The following is a 12,500-nucleotide window of genomic DNA, read 5'->3' on the forward strand; positions in this document are numbered from 1 at the left end:
GGGGGCGTCCCCGGGGCTTAAGGATCCGCTTCCCCTGGCCGGGGCTCCCACCTCCCTTCCCGGGCTTAACGCCCCGCCGGCAGGCAGGCAGGCAGGCTGGGGAAGGGACCGAGTCGGGAGCGGAGGCCCGGTCTACCCGCCATAGAGGCCTATGGGGGTAGACCTGGCCTCCGCCCGCCGGAGGCCCGGTCTACCCGCATAGGCCTGAATGGCGGGTAGACCTGGCCTCCGCCCGCCGGAGGCCCGGTCTACCCGCATAGGCCTGAATGGCGGGTAGACCTGGCCTCCGCCCCCCGGAGGCCCGGTCTACCCGCATAGGCCTGAATGGCGGGTAGACCTGGCCTCCGCCCGCCGGGTAGACCTGGCCTCCGTGCCTCCGGCCGGCCCGGCCTGGAGACCCCGCCGCTTCCCCCCGGGAAGAACACTCCCTCCGGGGCTTAATTTTCCACAGTGGGAGGGGGGGCGTCCCCGGGGCTTAAGGATCCGCTTCCCCTGGCCGGGGCTCCCACCTCCCTTCCCGGGCTTAACGCCCCGCCGGCAGGCAGGCAGGCAGGCTGGGGAAGGGACCGAGTGGGGAGCGGAGGCCCGGTCTACCCGCCATAGAGGCCTATGGGGGTAGACCTGGCCTCCGCCCGCCGGAGGCCCGGTCTACCCGCATAGGCCCGAATGGCGGGTAGACCTGGCCTCCGCCCGCCGGAGGCCCGGTCTACCCGCATAGGCCTGAATGGCGGGTAGACCTGGCCTCCGCCCGCCGGAGGCCCGGTCTACCCGCATAGGCCTGAATGGCGGGTAGACCTGGCCTCCGGGCCTCCGGCCTGCCCGGCCTGGAGACCCCGCCGCTTCCCCCCGGGAAGAACACTCCCTCCGGGGCTTAATTTTCCACAGTGGGAGGGGGGGCGTCCCCGGGGCTTAAGGATCCGCTTCCCCTGGCCGGGACTCCCACCTTCCTTCCCGGGCTTAACGCCCCGCTGGCAGGCAGGCAGGCAGGCAGGCAGGCAGGCTGGGGAAGGGACCGAGTCGGGAGCGGAGGCCCGGTCTACCCGCCATAGAGGCCTATGGGGGTAGACCTGGCCTCCGCCCGCCGGAGGCCCGGTCTACCCGCATAGGCCCGAATGGCGGGTAGACCTGGCCTCCGCCCCCCGGAGGCCCGGTCTACCCGCATAGGCCTGAATGGCGGGTAGACCTGGCCTCCGCCCCCCGGAGGCCCGGTCTACCCGCCTAGGCCTGAATGGCGGGTAGACCTGGCCTCCGCCCGCCGGGTAGACCTGGCCTCCGGGCCTCCGTCCGGCCGGGGCTGGAGACGCCGCCGCTTCCCCCCGGGAAGAACACTCCCTCCGGGGCTTAATTTTCCACAGTGGGTGGGGGGGGGGCGTCCCCGGGGCTTAAGGATCCGCTTCCCCTGGCCGGGGCTCCCACCTCCCTTCCCGGGCTTAACGCCCCGCCGGCAGGCAGGCAGGCAGGCTGGGGAAGGGACCGAGTCGGGAGCGGAGGCCCGGTCTACCCGCCATAGAGGCCTATGGGGGTAGACCTGGCCTCCGCCCGCCGGAGGCCCGGTCTACCCGCATAGGCCCGAATGGCGGGTAGACCTGGCCTCCGCCCGCCGGAGGCCCGGTCTACCCGCATAGGCCTGAATGGCGGGTAGACCTGGCCTCCGCCCGCCGGAGGCCCGGTCTACCCGCATAGGCCTGAATGGCGGGTAGACCTGGCCTCCGCCCGCCGGAGGCCCGGTCTACCCGCATAGGCCTGAATGGCGGGTAGACCTGGCCTCCGCCCGCCGGAGGCCCGGTCTACCCGCATAGGCCTGAATGGCGGGTAGACCTGGCCTCCGCCCGCCGGAGGCCCGGTCTACCCGCATAGGCCTGAATGGCGGGTAGACCTGGCCTCCGCCCGCCGGGTAGACCTGGCCTCCGGGCCTCCAGCCGGCCCGGCCTGGAGACGCCGCCGCTTCCCCCCGGGAAGAACACTCCCTCCGGGGCTTAATTTTCCACAGTGGGAGGGGGGGCGTCCCCGGGGCTTAAGGATCCGCTTCCCCTGGCCGGGGCTCCCACCTCCCTTCCCGGGCTTAACGCCCCGCCGGCAGGCAGGCAGGCAGGCTGGGGAAGGGACCGAGTCGGGAGCGGAGGCCCGGTCTACCCGCCATAGAGGCCTATGGGGGTAGACCTGGCCTCCGCCCGCCGGAGGCCCGGTCTACCCGCATAGGCCTGAATGGCGGGTAGACCTGGCCTCCGCCCGCCGGAGGCCCGGTCTACCCGCATAGGCCTGAATGGCGGGTAGACCTGGCCTCCGCCCCCCGGAGGCCCGGTCTACCCGCATAGGCCTGAATGGCGGGTAGACCTGGCCTCCGCCCGCCGGGTAGACCTGGCCTCCGTGCCTCCGGCCGGCCCGGCCTGGAGACCCCGCCGCTTCCCCCCGGGAAGAACACTCCCTCCGGGGCTTAATTTTCCACAGTGGGAGGGGGGGCGTCCCCGGGGCTTAAGGATCCGCTTCCCCTGGCCGGGGCTCCCACCTCCCTTCCCGGGCTTAACGCCCCGCCGGCAGGCAGGCAGGCAGGCTGGGGAAGGGACCGAGTGGGGAGCGGAGGCCCGGTCTACCCGCCATAGAGGCCTATGGGGGTAGACCTGGCCTCCGCCCGCCGGAGGCCCGGTCTACCCGCATAGGCCCGAATGGCGGGTAGACCTGGCCTCCGCCCGCCGGAGGCCCGGTCTACCCGCATAGGCCTGAATGGCGGGTAGACCTGGCCTCCGCCCGCCGGAGGCCCGGTCTACCCGCATAGGCCTGAATGGCGGGTAGACCTGGCCTCCGGGCCTCCGGCCTGCCCGGCCTGGAGACCCCGCCGCTTCCCCCCGGGAAGAACACTCCCTCCGGGGCTTAATTTTCCACAGTGGGAGGGGGGGCGTCCCCGGGGCTTAAGGATCCGCTTCCCCTGGCCGGGACTCCCACCTTCCTTCCCGGGCTTAACGCCCCGCTGGCAGGCAGGCAGGCAGGCAGGCAGGCAGGCTGGGGAAGGGACCGAGTCGGGAGCGGAGGCCCGGTCTACCCGCCATAGAGGCCTATGGGGGTAGACCTGGCCTCCGCCCGCCGGAGGCCCGGTCTACCCGCATAGGCCCGAATGGCGGGTAGACCTGGCCTCCGCCCCCCGGAGGCCCGGTCTACCCGCATAGGCCTGAATGGCGGGTAGACCTGGCCTCCGCCCGCCGGGTAGACCTGGCCTCCGGGCCTCCGTCCGGCCGGGGCTGGAGACGCCGCCGCTTCCCCCCGGGAAGAACACTCCCTCCGGGGCTTAATTTTCCACAGTGGGAGGGGGGGCGTCCCCGGGGCTTAAGGATCCGCTTCCCCTGGCCGGGGCTCCCACCTCCCTTCCCGGGCTTAACGCCCCGCCGGCAGGCAGGCAGGCAGGCTGGGGAAGGGACCGAGTCGGGAGCGGCGGCCCGGTCTACCCGCCATAGAGGCCTATGGGGGTAGACCTGGCCTCCGCCCGCCGGAGGCCCGGTCTACCCGCATAGGCCCGAATGGCGGGTAGACCTGGCCTCCGCCCGCCGGAGGCCCGGTCTACCCGCATAGGCCTGAATGGCGGGTAGACCTGGCCTCCGCCCGCCGGAGGCCCGGTCTACCCGCATAGGCCTGAATGGCGGGTAGACCTGGCCTCCGCCCGCCGGAGGCCCGGTCTACCCGCATAGGCCTGAATGGCGGGTAGACCTGGCCTCCGGGCCTCCGGCCTGCCCGGCCTGGAGACCCCGCCGCTTCCCCCCGGGAAGAACACTCCCTCCGGGGCTTAATTTTCCACAGTGGGAGGGGGGGCGTCCCCGGGGCTTAAGGATCCGCTTCCCCTGGCCGGGACTCCCACCTTCCTTCCCGGGCTTAACGCCCCGCTGGCAGGCAGGCAGGCAGGCAGGCAGGCAGGCTGGGGAAGGGACCGAGTCGGGAGCGGAGGCCCGGTCTACCCGCCATAGAGGCCTATGGGGGTAGACCTGGCCTCCGCCCGCCGGAGGCCCGGTCTACCCGCATAGGCCCGAATGGCGGGTAGACCTGGCCTCCGCCCGCCGGAGGCCCGGTCTACCCGCATAGGCCTGAATGGCGGGTAGACCTGGCCTCCGCCCCCCGGAGGCCCGGTCTACCCGCATAGGCCTGAATGGCGGGTAGACCTGGCCTCCGCCCCCCGGAGGCCCGGTCTACCCGCATAGGCCTGAATGGCGGGTAGACCTGGCCTCCGCCCGCCGGAGGCCCGGTCTACCCGCATAGGCCTGAATGGCGGGTAGACCTGGCCTCCGCCCGCCGGAGGCCCGGTCTACCCGCATAGGCCTGAATGGCAGGTAGACCTGGCCTCCGCCCGCCGGGTAGACCTGGCCTCCGGGCCTCCAGCCGGCCCGGCCTGGAGACGCCGCCGCTTCCCCCCGGGAAGAACACTCCCTCCGGGGCTTAATTTTCCACAGTGGGAGGGGGGGCGTCCCCGGGGCTTAAGGATCCGCTTCCCCTGGCCGGGGCTCCCACCTCCCTTCCCGGGCTTAACGCCCCGCCGGCAGGCAGGCAGGCAGGCTGGGGAAGGGACCGAGTGGGGAGCGGAGGCCCGGTCTACCCGCCATAGAGGCCTATGGGGGTAGACCTGGCCTCCGCCCGCCGGAGGCCCGGTCTACCCGCATTGGCCTGAATGGCGGGTAGACCTGGCCTCCGCCCGCCGGAGGCCCGGTCTACCCGCATAGGCCTGAATGGCGGGTAGACCTGGCCTCCGCCCGCCGGAGGCCCGGTCTACCCGCATAGGCCTGAATGGCGGGTAGACCTGGCCTCCGCCCGCCGGAGGCCCGGTCTACCCGCATAGGCCTGCATGGGGGTAAAACTGGCCTCCGCCCGCCGGGTAGACCTGGCCTCCGGGCCTCCGGCCGGCCCGGCCTGGAGACCCCGCCGCTTCCCCCCGGGAAGAACACTCCCTCCGGGGCTTAATTTTCCACAGTGGGAGGGGGGGGGCGTCCCCGGGGCTTAAGGATCCGCTTCCCCTGGCCGGGGCTCCCACCTCCCTTCCCGGGCTTAACGCCCCGCCGGCAGGCAGGCAGGCAGGCTGGGGAAGGGACCGAGTCGGGAGCGGAGGCCCGGTCTACCCGCCATAGAGGCCTATGGGGGTAGACCTGGCCTCCGCCCGCCGGAGGCCCGGTCTACCCGCATAGGCCTGAATGGCGGGTAGACCTGGCCTCCGCCCGCCGGAGGCCCGGTCTACCCGCATAGGCCTGAATGGCGGGTAGACCTGGCCTCCGCCCGCCGGAGGCCCGGTCTACCCGCATAGGCCTGCATGGGGGTAAAACTGGCCTCCGCCCGCCGGGTAGACCTGGCCTCCGGGCCTCCGGCCGGCCCGGCCTGGAGACCCCGCCGCTTCCCCCCGGGAAGAACACTCCCTCCGGGGCTTAATTTTCCACAGTGGGAGGGGGGGGGCGTCCCCGGGGCTTAAGGATCCGCTTCCCCTGGCCGGGGCTCCCACCTCCCTTCCCGGGCTTAACGCCCCGCCGGCAGGCAGGCAGGCAGGCTGGGGAAGGGACCGAGTCGGGAGCGGAGGCCCGGTCTACCCGCCATAGAGGCCTATGGGGGTAGACCTGGCCTCCGCCCGCCGGAGGCCCGGTCTACCCGCATAGGCCTGAATGGCGGGTAGACCTGGCCTCCGCCCGCCGGAGGCCCGGTCTACCCGCATAGGCCTGAATGGCGGGTAGACCTGGCCTCCGCCCCCCGGAGGCCCGGTCTACCCGCATAGGCCTGAATGGCGGGTAGACCTGGCCTCCGCCCCCCGGAGGCCCGGTCTACCCGCCTAGGCCTGAATGGCGGGTAGACCTGGCCTCCGCCCGCCGGGTAGACCTGGCCTCCGGGCCTCCGTCCGGCCGGGGCTGGAGACGCCGCCGCTTCCCCCCGGGAAGAACACTCCCTCCGGGGCTTAATTTTCCACAGTGGGTGGGGGGGGGGCGTCCCCGGGGCTTAAGGATCCGCTTCCCCTGGCCGGGGCTCCCACCTCCCTTCCCGGGCTTAAGGCCCCGCCGGCAGGCAGGCAGGCAGGCTGGGGAAGGGACCGAGTGGGGAGCGGAGGCCCGGTCTACCCGCCATAGAGGCCTATGGGGGTAGACCTGGCCTCCGCCCGCCGGAGGCCCGGTCTACCCGCATAGGCCCGAATGGCGGGTAGACCTGGCCTCCGCCCGCCGGAGGCCCGGTCTACCCGCATAGGCCTGAATGGCGGGTAGACCTGGCCTCCGCCCGCCGGGTAGACCTGGCCTCCGTGCCTCCGGCCGGCCCGGCCTGGAGACCCCGCCGCTTCCCCCCGGGAAGAACACTCCCTCCGGGGCTTAATTTTCCACAGTGGGAGGGGGGGCGTCCCCGGGGCTTAAGGATCCGCTTCCCCTGGCCGGGGCTCCCACCTCCCTTCCCGGGCTTAACGCCCCGCCGGCAGGCAGGCAGGCAGGCTGGGGAAGGGACCGAGTGGGGAGCGGAGGCCCGGTCTACCCGCCATAGAGGCCTATGGGGGTAGACCTGGCCTCCGCCCGCCGGAGGCCCGGTCTACCCGCATAGGCCCGAATGGCGGGTAGACCTGGCCTCCGCCCGCCGGAGGCCCGGTCTACCCGCATAGGCCTGAATGGCGGGTAGACCTGGCCTCCGCCCGCCGGAGGCCCGGTCTACCCGCATAGGCCTGAATGGCGGGTAGACCTGGCCTCCGGGCCTCCGGCCTGCCCGGCCTGGAGACCCCGCCGCTTCCCCCCGGGAAGAACACTCCCTCCGGGGCTTAATTTTCCACAGTGGGAGGGGGGGCGTCCCCGGGGCTTAAGGATCCGCTTCCCCTGGCCGGGACTCCCACCTTCCTTCCCGGGCTTAACGCCCCGCTGGCAGGCAGGCAGGCAGGCAGGCAGGCAGGCTGGGGAAGGGACCGAGTCGGGAGCGGAGGCCCGGTCTACCCGCCATAGAGGCCTATGGGGGTAGACCTGGCCTCCGCCCGCCGGAGGCCCGGTCTACCCGCATAGGCCCGAATGGCGGGTAGACCTGGCCTCCGCCCCCCGGAGGCCCGGTCTACCCGCATAGGCCTGAATGGCGGGTAGACCTGGCCTCCGCCCCCCGGAGGCCCGGTCTACCCGCCTAGGCCTGAATGGCGGGTAGACCTGGCCTCCGCCCGCCGGGTAGACCTGGCCTCCGGGCCTCCGTCCGGCCGGGGCTGGAGACGCCGCCGCTTCCCCCCGGGAAGAACACTCCCTCCGGGGCTTAATTTTCCACAGTGGGTGGGGGGGGGGCGTCCCCGGGGCTTAAGGATCCGCTTCCCCTGGCCGGGGCTCCCACCTCCCTTCCCGGGCTTAACGCCCCGCCGGCAGGCAGGCAGGCAGGCTGGGGAAGGGACCGAGTCGGGAGCGGAGGCCCGGTCTACCCGCCATAGAGGCCTATGGGGGTAGACCTGGCCTCCGCCCGCCGGAGGCCCGGTCTACCCGCATAGGCCCGAATGGCGGGTAGACCTGGCCTCCGCCCGCCGGAGGCCCGGTCTACCCGCATAGGCCTGAATGGCGGGTAGACCTGGCCTCCGCCCGCCGGAGGCCCGGTCTACCCGCATAGGCCTGAATGGCGGGTAGACCTGGCCTCCGCCCGCCGGAGGCCCGGTCTACCCGCATAGGCCTGAATGGCGGGTAGACCTGGCCTCCGCCCGCCGGAGGCCCGGTCTACCCGCATAGGCCTGAATGGCGGGTAGACCTGGCCTCCGCCCGCCGGAGGCCCGGTCTACCCGCATAGGCCTGAATGGCGGGTAGACCTGGCCTCCGCCCGCCGGGTAGACCTGGCCTCCGGGCCTCCAGCCGGCCCGGCCTGGAGACGCCGCCGCTTCCCCCCGGGAAGAACACTCCCTCCGGGGCTTAATTTTCCACAGTGGGAGGGGGGGCGTCCCCGGGGCTTAAGGATCCGCTTCCCCTGGCCGGGGCTCCCACCTCCCTTCCCGGGCTTAACGCCCCGCCGGCAGGCAGGCAGGCAGGCTGGGGAAGGGACCGAGTCGGGAGCGGAGGCCCGGTCTACCCGCCATAGAGGCCTATGGGGGTAGACCTGGCCTCCGCCCGCCGGAGGCCCGGTCTACCCGCATAGGCCTGAATGGCGGGTAGACCTGGCCTCCGCCCGCCGGAGGCCCGGTCTACCCGCATAGGCCTGAATGGCGGGTAGACCTGGCCTCCGCCCCCCGGAGGCCCGGTCTACCCGCATAGGCCTGAATGGCGGGTAGACCTGGCCTCCGCCCGCCGGGTAGACCTGGCCTCCGTGCCTCCGGCCGGCCCGGCCTGGAGACCCCGCCGCTTCCCCCCGGGAAGAACACTCCCTCCGGGGCTTAATTTTCCACAGTGGGAGGGGGGGCGTCCCCGGGGCTTAAGGATCCGCTTCCCCTGGCCGGGGCTCCCACCTCCCTTCCCGGGCTTAACGCCCCGCCGGCAGGCAGGCAGGCAGGCTGGGGAAGGGACCGAGTGGGGAGCGGAGGCCCGGTCTACCCGCCATAGAGGCCTATGGGGGTAGACCTGGCCTCCGCCCGCCGGAGGCCCGGTCTACCCGCATAGGCCCGAATGGCGGGTAGACCTGGCCTCCGCCCGCCGGAGGCCCGGTCTACCCGCATAGGCCTGAATGGCGGGTAGACCTGGCCTCCGCCCGCCGGAGGCCCGGTCTACCCGCATAGGCCTGAATGGCGGGTAGACCTGGCCTCCGGGCCTCCGGCCTGCCCGGCCTGGAGACCCCGCCGCTTCCCCCCGGGAAGAACACTCCCTCCGGGGCTTAATTTTCCACAGTGGGAGGGGGGGCGTCCCCGGGGCTTAAGGATCCGCTTCCCCTGGCCGGGACTCCCACCTTCCTTCCCGGGCTTAACGCCCCGCTGGCAGGCAGGCAGGCAGGCAGGCAGGCAGGCTGGGGAAGGGACCGAGTCGGGAGCGGAGGCCCGGTCTACCCGCCATAGAGGCCTATGGGGGTAGACCTGGCCTCCGCCCGCCGGAGGCCCGGTCTACCCGCATAGGCCCGAATGGCGGGTAGACCTGGCCTCCGCCCCCCGGAGGCCCGGTCTACCCGCATAGGCCTGAATGGCGGGTAGACCTGGCCTCCGCCCGCCGGGTAGACCTGGCCTCCGGGCCTCCGTCCGGCCGGGGCTGGAGACGCCGCCGCTTCCCCCCGGGAAGAACACTCCCTCCGGGGCTTAATTTTCCACAGTGGGAGGGGGGGCGTCCCCGGGGCTTAAGGATCCGCTTCCCCTGGCCGGGGCTCCCACCTCCCTTCCCGGGCTTAACGCCCCGCCGGCAGGCAGGCAGGCAGGCTGGGGAAGGGACCGAGTCGGGAGCGGCGGCCCGGTCTACCCGCCATAGAGGCCTATGGGGGTAGACCTGGCCTCCGCCCGCCGGAGGCCCGGTCTACCCGCATAGGCCCGAATGGCGGGTAGACCTGGCCTCCGCCCGCCGGAGGCCCGGTCTACCCGCATAGGCCTGAATGGCGGGTAGACCTGGCCTCCGCCCGCCGGAGGCCCGGTCTACCCGCATAGGCCTGAATGGCGGGTAGACCTGGCCTCCGCCCGCCGGAGGCCCGGTCTACCCGCATAGGCCTGAATGGCGGGTAGACCTGGCCTCCGGGCCTCCGGCCTGCCCGGCCTGGAGACCCCGCCGCTTCCCCCCGGGAAGAACACTCCCTCCGGGGCTTAATTTTCCACAGTGGGAGGGGGGGCGTCCCCGGGGCTTAAGGATCCGCTTCCCCTGGCCGGGACTCCCACCTTCCTTCCCGGGCTTAACGCCCCGCTGGCAGGCAGGCAGGCAGGCAGGCAGGCAGGCTGGGGAAGGGACCGAGTCGGGAGCGGAGGCCCGGTCTACCCGCCATAGAGGCCTATGGGGGTAGACCTGGCCTCCGCCCGCCGGAGGCCCGGTCTACCCGCATAGGCCCGAATGGCGGGTAGACCTGGCCTCCGCCCGCCGGAGGCCCGGTCTACCCGCATAGGCCTGAATGGCGGGTAGACCTGGCCTCCGCCCCCCGGAGGCCCGGTCTACCCGCATAGGCCTGAATGGCGGGTAGACCTGGCCTCCGCCCCCCGGAGGCCCGGTCTACCCGCATAGGCCTGAATGGCGGGTAGACCTGGCCTCCGCCCGCCGGAGGCCCGGTCTACCCGCATAGGCCTGAATGGCGGGTAGACCTGGCCTCCGCCCGCCGGAGGCCCGGTCTACCCGCATAGGCCTGAATGGCAGGTAGACCTGGCCTCCGCCCGCCGGGTAGACCTGGCCTCCGGGCCTCCAGCCGGCCCGGCCTGGAGACGCCGCCGCTTCCCCCCGGGAAGAACACTCCCTCCGGGGCTTAATTTTCCACAGTGGGAGGGGGGGCGTCCCCGGGGCTTAAGGATCCGCTTCCCCTGGCCGGGGCTCCCACCTCCCTTCCCGGGCTTAACGCCCCGCCGGCAGGCAGGCAGGCAGGCTGGGGAAGGGACCGAGTGGGGAGCGGAGGCCCGGTCTACCCGCCATAGAGGCCTATGGGGGTAGACCTGGCCTCCGCCCGCCGGAGGCCCGGTCTACCCGCATTGGCCTGAATGGCGGGTAGACCTGGCCTCCGCCCGCCGGAGGCCCGGTCTACCCGCATAGGCCTGAATGGCGGGTAGACCTGGCCTCCGCCCGCCGGAGGCCCGGTCTACCCGCATAGGCCTGAATGGCGGGTAGACCTGGCCTCCGCCCGCCGGAGGCCCGGTCTACCCGCATAGGCCTGCATGGGGGTAAAACTGGCCTCCGCCCGCCGGGTAGACCTGGCCTCCGGGCCTCCGGCCGGCCCGGCCTGGAGACCCCGCCGCTTCCCCCCGGGAAGAACACTCCCTCCGGGGCTTAATTTTCCACAGTGGGAGGGGGGGGGCGTCCCCGGGGCTTAAGGATCCGCTTCCCCTGGCCGGGGCTCCCACCTCCCTTCCCGGGCTTAACGCCCCGCCGGCAGGCAGGCAGGCAGGCTGGGGAAGGGACCGAGTCGGGAGCGGAGGCCCGGTCTACCCGCCATAGAGGCCTATGGGGGTAGACCTGGCCTCCGCCCGCCGGAGGCCCGGTCTACCCGCATAGGCCTGAATGGCGGGTAGACCTGGCCTCCGCCCGCCGGAGGCCCGGTCTACCCGCATAGGCCTGAATGGCGGGTAGACCTGGCCTCCGCCCCCCGGAGGCCCGGTCTACCCGCATAGGCCTGAATGGCGGGTAGACCTGGCCTCCGCCCCCCGGAGGCCCGGTCTACCCGCCTAGGCCTGAATGGCGGGTAGACCTGGCCTCCGCCCGCCGGGTAGACCTGGCCTCCGGGCCTCCGTCCGGCCGGGGCTGGAGACGCCGCCGCTTCCCCCCGGGAAGAACACTCCCTCCGGGGCTTAATTTTCCACAGTGGGTGGGGGGGGGGCGTCCCCGGGGCTTAAGGATCCGCTTCCCCTGGCCGGGGCTCCCACCTCCCTTCCCGGGCTTAAGGGCCCGCTGGCAGGCAGGCAGGCAGGCTGGGGAAGGGACCGAGTGGGGAGCGGAGGCCCGGTCTACCCGCCATAGAGGCCTATGGGGGTAGACCTGGCCTCCGCCCGCCGGAGGCCCGGTCTACCCGCATAGGCCTGAATGGCGGGTAGACCGGGCCTCCGCCCGCCGGGTAGACCTGGCCTCCGCCCGCCGGGTAGACCTGGCCTCCGGGCCTCCGGCCGGCCGGGCCTGGAGACGCCGCCGCTTCCCCCCCGGGAGGACACCCGCCCCCGGGCTTAATTTTCCAGTCGGGGGGGGGGGGGTGTTGGCGCACCCCGGGGCTTAAGGCTCCCCTTCCCCGAGCCGAGCCACCCCCCCCTTCCCGGGCTTAATGCTCGGCTCACCCCGTGGAGGTAGGCCTCTGGTGGAGGGAAGCGGGCAGGCGGGCAGGCCAGGGGCTGACGAAAGCTCCACCAACCTCTTCCTGCTGCTGCTGCTACTGCCAGCCTGCCTGGCTGAACTGTTTCCAGCCAGGGTGACATCACAGTAGGGCAGGCAGGGCACCTGGCTGCTGCTGCTGCTGCCAGCCTGCCTACCTGGCTGAACTGTTTCCAGCCAGGGTGACATCACAGTAGGGCAGGCAGGACCCATGGCTGCTGCTGCCAGAAGCCAGCCCTGCCTGCCTGGCTGAACTGTTTCCAGCCAGGGTGACATCACAGTAGGGCAGGCAGGACCATTGGCTGCTGCTGCTGGAAGCAGTGGTGCCTGCCTGCCTGCCCGCCTGAACTGTTTCCACCCAGGGCGATCTCACACGACAGCAGGCCGGGCAGAGTCCGGAACGGCGGCCCGGTCTACCCGCCCTAGCCGGCAAGGGAGGTAGACCTGGCCTCCGCCCCTCGGAGGCCCGGTCTACCCGCCCCAGAAGGCTAGGGAGGTAGACCGGGCCTCCGGAGGCCACCGGCTGCTATGGAGGTAGACCGGGCCTCCGGCCGTCGGAGGCCCGGTCTACCCGCCCCGGAAGGCTAGGGAGGTAGACCGGGCCTCCGGAGGCCACCGGCTGCTATGGAGGTAGACCGGGCCTCCGGCCGTCGGAGGCCCGGTCTA

The sequence above is a fragment of the Hemicordylus capensis genome, chromosome 2, assembly GCF_027244095.1.
Source record: "Hemicordylus capensis ecotype Gifberg chromosome 2, rHemCap1.1.pri, whole genome shotgun sequence".
Classification (NCBI taxonomy): domain Eukaryota; kingdom Metazoa; phylum Chordata; class Lepidosauria; order Squamata; family Cordylidae; genus Hemicordylus; species Hemicordylus capensis.